This window comes from Trichosurus vulpecula, chromosome 7 (genome assembly GCF_011100635.1).
Source record: "Trichosurus vulpecula isolate mTriVul1 chromosome 7, mTriVul1.pri, whole genome shotgun sequence".
NCBI lineage: Eukaryota > Metazoa > Chordata > Mammalia > Diprotodontia > Phalangeridae > Trichosurus > Trichosurus vulpecula.
Window position 1 is genome coordinate 224,907,726 of NC_050579.1, and position 6,520 is coordinate 224,914,245.

General features: G+C 36.7%; 1 pseudogene; it reads left to right on the forward strand.

Moving 5' to 3' along the window:
* Nucleotides 1-1,981: 1,981 nt before the first annotated feature.
* Nucleotides 1,982-2,330, forward strand: LOC118855946 (annotated as a pseudogene).
* The last annotated feature ends 4,190 nt before the right edge of the window (nt 2,331-6,520 follow it).

Below are 6,520 nucleotides of genomic sequence, written 5' to 3' on the forward strand. Positions count from 1 at the left end.
GACTGAAACTGAATGATGTAAAAATAGAATGACAGCTTGAATTCACTGAAAAGCAATGCGAAGGCATCTCCCTTCTTTTGTGGGGCATTGATGTGAAACACTTGTTGTTCAGTCATTTTTCTGTTAGGTTCAACTTTTCATGACCTCATTTGATGTTTTCTTGGCACACATACTGGAGTGATTTGTCATTTCCTTCTCTAGCTCATTTTACAGGGTTAAGTGACTTTCCCAGGGTGGCACAGCAAAAGTCTGAGGCCAGATTTGAACTCAGAGAGATGAATCTTCCTGACTCTAGGCCCAACATTCTATTCACTGAACCACTTAGCTGTCCCATGAACTACTACATATTACATTGCAATGTTGGTTTATTTGGCTGAAACATTTTTGTTTTTTCTTTGTTACAAGAGATGGTTCTCTAGGAGGTTTGGGGTAAGGGAAGACATATTGAGAAATGTAGGTTTTATAAAAACAATTGATGATTGGTATCACTAAATAAAAAAAAACTACCTTCTTACACAGGAGCAGACTGAATCCAATGTAGAGAAGACTTAGTACTATTGGTTTATCTACTACTTTATTTTCTAAGTGACTTGTAAAATACATTTTGGTGCCTTACTAATATGTCTGTTGATATAACAATATATGGTGGAGGAGGAGGGCATAGTCTGAACTCTTCCCTGTTGTGCAGAATAGTGATTAAGCAAAACATAATCAATATTACATATGTCAATACAGACAACACTCTGCCCTAATTATCCCTCAACTCTTCACCATGGAGAGTAAAGTATATTCATTTTAACTCTTCTCTGGGACCATTGGGGATTATTCAATTACTCGAAGTTCAGTTTCTTTATGGGCTGAAACTATTTAATTTACTCCCTCTGGACCTCAGTTTTCTCATTTTAAAAAATAGCTCCTCAGCTCTAAATCTATGATGTGATCATCAGATGACTTTTTAGAAAAATTAAATCTGGCATTAAAAGGACAAAGAGTTTCTACCTTTGGGAATATTAAAACTCTCTCTCTCTCTCTCTCTCTCTCTCTCTCTCTCTCTCTCTCTCTCTCTTTCTCTCTCTCTCTCTCTCACACACACACACACACACACACACACACACACACACATACATGCACACACACAAGATTATGATCCAGGGAGCCACAGTAATGAGCTATTTCTGTAGTACTAACAGCTTATGGAAAATATTTCAGTGGAAGCTCCTAAAATCCAGGATCATCTTGATTTTACTGCTGGTCCTTGGGCACAAGAAATTGAGTTTGTCTCAGGATTTTTCTGGCTTTCTCTTCTCTACATCCTTGCTTCAATTCCCCACTTCTGGACAGGTCTCTCTATGTGAAAGCTTGATTCTACATCCAGCCATGACCCAGTACATAAAATTGCAGCTAGATGTTGCAGAGAATAAGGCACTGGGGCTCAAGACAGGAAGATCTGAGTGCCAATGTAGCCTCAGACACTTTCTGGCTGTGAGACCTGGGATAAGGCACTTAATCCCAATTTGCTTCAGCTTCCCTAACTGTAATATGGGTGGAATATCTCACGTATCTCACATGGTTATTGCAAGGATCCAATGAGATAGCCTTCGTAAAGTGATTAGCAAAGCTGCTGACATATAATTAGTGATTAATCCACCCTTATATCTTTCTTTCCTTTCTTCTTCCTGACTACCTAATATTCCTGGATACATTTTCACTATTGCTCACTTTTAATACAATACAATACAACCTTTTGTTTGCCCCTTCTCATTCTAATACCTACCACTTTGACTGAGGAACCACCAAGAATGAAATGTCGGACTATTACTTACCTCAATCCCAGCTGTGGTAGGCAGAAACTGGCCTTGTGATAGCAAAGTACTGCCCTATGGACACAACTATAATACCTTCAAACCAAAGGTACCAGCTACAGGGCTAGGTGGCATCCCTAAATGACAAACCATACTGGATACAGCTACAGCTCTATGCCATGACATTCAAAGACAGCGGCAAGACCATTGTGGAGCCCCAAGTGACCATTCACCAGATCCGGATCACCCTCACCAGCCACAACATGAAATCACTGGAGAAAGTGTGTGCTGACCTAATTAGAGGAGCCAAAGAAAAGCACTTGAAAGTGAAGGGACCTGTTCGAATGCCCACCAGGATACTTCGGATCACAACTAGAAAAACTCCTTGTGGTGAAGGTTCAAAGACTTGGGATGAGAATCCACAAACGCCTTATTGATTTGCACAGTCCTTCTGAAATTGTTAAACAGATCACTTCTATCAGCATTGAACCAGGTGTAGAAGTTGAAGCCACCATTGCAGATGCCTAACCAATCATCTATTTTAATAAATTGATTGCAACTATTAAAAAAATAAAATGCATTGCCTACCTCTATTAAAATATGAAATCCTTGAGGGCAGAGATAGTTTTTTTTGAGCTTATATCTGTATTACTGATATTTTGTAGAGTGGCCTAGTTCATAGTGAATAATTAAGATTTTTTTATTCATATTTATTATAGATAGTTATAGCCCTAGTCAAGCCAAATAGGATAAAGGCCACACTCCTATAGAAAGTAAAATTTAGCCTGGAATATAATTTTCCAACCTGTTTTTTGATGCACCTTTCCAGGATTGTGTTACCCTATTCCTCTTTTTTTGAATTCTATGTTCCAGCCAAATTGGAATACTAGCCTTTCCCTGATTTTGTCCTACCTTCTTCCAACATTGTGCCTTTATGAGGCCAGTTGCTATGCTTGTAATATACTCCCTCAAAATCTCTGTTTCTTCAGGGCATATGACTCAGGTGCCAACTCACAATGCTCTCAGCTGAACTGATTTCTCCAAGATGATATTTCTTATCACACCTTGTCTAGACCACTCCATCAACCTTATCATTTTCTTCTTTGTGACATACTTATTTCTGAGCGAATCTTATCTCTCTTATAACAGTGAAAACTTCTTGGAGAAGGACAATATTGACATTTGCCTTTGTACTCCTAGAATTTAGCACAGTTCCTTGTATATGGTAGGGGATTGCTGAAGACTTTACAATTGAATTAAACTCAAAATGTGACCATTTCAATATTGTCCATGATTTTTTAACAATCTCCTACAAAAAATGGGACCAGTTACATGGCTCAAGGTACTTATTTCAATTTTTGCTGATGCATTCTCCCTTGGTAGTAAAGGTAAGTCTAGAATAGTACTTTTCCTCATTTTTCCCTTTGTCTTCTAAAAGATGAAATTATGAGCAAAATTGGTCAACTATTTTGCAGTTGTTCTGCTTTTAGCAGAGAAATAATCAGTAGGTATATAAACAAATGACATACCCTCACAAACTCACCTTCAACAAAATCCTAACTCCAGTTTACTTCAAATAAGTTATGTCATCTTTTCTTCAAGCAGATGCTTCCTGCCATTCTTCTCTTATTAAGATTATATACTTCTACCAAAGTTTATATTTTCTGACAAGGGAAGGTAACAAGTAATTTCTCCCAAGCATCAATATTTATGCAACAGAATTTGAACAACTTCAGTAGCATAAAATGACTGAGGTTATAACCCAATTAGTAAGAATAATTATTTAAAATAGTAAATTACTAGAGTGTTTCCTTTCCCTAGCCACACCTAAGCTTAGCTTCTCACTCTCCTAGCCCTACCCTACTTTCATTTTCACTTGTGGCAGCTTCCTTATCAGTAAGTTCAAAACTTCCAACGATTTCTTCCCAGCTACTTCAGGTGCCAAAATGAATAGTTGTGGCTCTCTGTTGAGTAGGTTACTATCAATCCTCTACCATATCTATCATATCTTTTTTTGAATTCCTATCCATTACTACATTTTAGTCATAAGTTATGGGATCATAGAATTCTGTATCTAGAGGTGAGAGGGGATCGGAGTTTATTAAGTTCAATCCTTTCATTTTATAGATGAGAAAAATGAGAACCAAGGAGATTAAGTAATGTACTGATAGACTAAGAGGTGCTAATCATAAAATGTAGGATCTGAACTCAGGACTTTTCATTTGCAATATAGGAATCTTTCTAAGTCTCATCCTACTTAGTGAAAACTATAACTGTCCCCTCTCTGCTCAAATTCAGACAGTCATAGAATGTATTCTCTTTAGGTCTTGGGGGCAACTGTCTAGAAACTCTGAACCTGGCCTTCATCAACTCTCCTTAGTTCCTGGTATGAGAAAGAGGAGGAGAACGGGGAGCAATATTATAGTCCTTACTTATATAGTGCTTTAAGTCTACAAATGCTTTATTAACATTGTGAGATAAATATTGTGAGATAAATGCTACTATTATGTCCATTTCAAAGGTGAGGAAACAGAAGTTAATATGATGTGGTCAGGTTTGCACAACTAATAAGTGATTATGGGAAGATTAGAAACAAGTTCATCCTGAATCAAGACTATGTCACTCCACATCTGCTGCCTTTCCCTGAAAGAGCTGGGAGTGTGGAGGTTGGTTCTGCATGAGCATCTTAGGGTTCTATGTAAATGGTAGCCATTATTGTTGTTTTCATTATTATTATTTGCTATGGCTGTTGCTCCAGTTGTTGATGTTGTAATAGTTTTTATCTATACAAGATATCTATATGCATTGAATAATCCAGAGACTTGGACTGTTTGGGAATGTTACCATATTCTCAAATATTTGATCAGTTGGCCACCTATTTCAACACTGGGAGTGGTGATGATATTCACAAAACATGTCTAAATGGTGAGCTCAAACTGCCTTGTCTATATGAATTTCATTGTGATTGGTTTCCTCTATAGATGTCCTTTGCTTCCTTTTAAAAAATAGTTCGATTTAATCAGTCAAGATATGCCTTCTCATCCTCTCATACCAACTCCTTACTTAACCTTGAATGAGAATAAAAGAAAAACAAAACTCATTAAGAACAAACATAGTCAATCAAAACAAATTTTTATATTGGGTATGTCACTCAAAAATGTTTTTCTCATGCTGCATTCTGAGTTCTTCATGTCTCTATCAGGCAGGAGGTAGGTAGCATGCTTATTAGTTTTCTGAAATTGTGGTTGTTCATTATGCTGAAAAGAATTCAACACAATAGGATTCCATCAAATTTATATACAATAACTTATTCATCCATTTCCAATCTGTGGATACCCTCCTCAGTTTCCCATCCTTTGTTACTTCAAAATGAGTTATAGCTTTTTTGTACATCCATAAAGTTTGTTTTGTTTAGTACTAATTCCTCCCTTCATCTACCTTCCCTCTAATTTATCTTCCTCACTTCTCCCCTTTCCCTGTAAAGTGAAATATATTTCTGTACCCAATTCTCTCTGTGTATGTCTTTTTTCTTTCTTTTTTGGACGACTTTAGATGAAAATGAGTTTTGGATGTCAGCTTCTTCCCTCTGCCCCCTCATCATTATAGAGCTGTCTATTTGTGCACCTTGATTATATAACTTCCTTAACTTTCTTTATCCTTCTTCTCTCCCACCCATTGTATTTTTCTTCCCCTTTCTTTCCATTCCTTTCTTAAGATAATAAGGATATAACAAAACTGCTCTCATGACTTGTTTGATAGGATTCTACCTGTGAACTCTGGTAATCATAATAGGGTTCAAAGGAAATAAATATATTGTGCCCCTATATTAGTCTGTAAGTTTATCTTTTGTTTAGTCCTTTATCATTGTTCATTCATGTTTATCTTTCTAGGTTTCTTTTCACTCTTATAATTGAACTTCAAAACTTTGCTACAGCTCTGGTCATTTTATCAGGAACGTTTAGAAATCTACTTCATTGAAAATCCATCTTTACCCACTCTAGCATTACACCAAGTTTGTTTTGTATGTAGTTGTTGGATGTAAACTCATATACTTTAATTTTAATTTCTGCAGTATCATATTCCAAATTTCCCTCTCTTTTATGTTGATGGTTGTTAAACTATGGGTGATCTTGTCTGGGGATCCTTGTTACTTATTTTTTTTTTCCTTCTGGCTGCTTGCATTTATCCTATGACTTGGAAACTCTCAATTTTGACTATGATATTCATGGAAATTTTAATTTGGGTATCTTGAGAGGGATGACTGGTGGATTGTTTCTATTTCCACTTTGCCCTCTGGTTCTAAGAGATTGGAAGTGTTTTCTTAAGTGATTTCTTAAAATATGATACCCAGGCTTTTTTTAATCACAGTATTCAGATAGTACAATGATTCTTAACTTTCCCCCCTCAATTTGTTTTCTGGGAGCTTTCCCCCCTCAACTTGTTTTCTGGGTCAGTTATTTCAAGCTATAAGATATTCTGTTGGTATTGTTCAGTTTTTTCAATCATATCTAACTGTTTGCAATACTATTTGAGGCTTTCTTGCCAAAGTTACTGGAGTGGTTTGCCATTTCCTTCTCTAAATCATTTTATGGATGAAGAAACTGAGGCAAACAGGGACAACTGACTTGCTCAAAGTCACACAGCTAATATCTGAAGCCAGATTACTGACTCCTGATCCAGCCACTGTACCGCCTAGAGACCTGGATGAGATACTTACC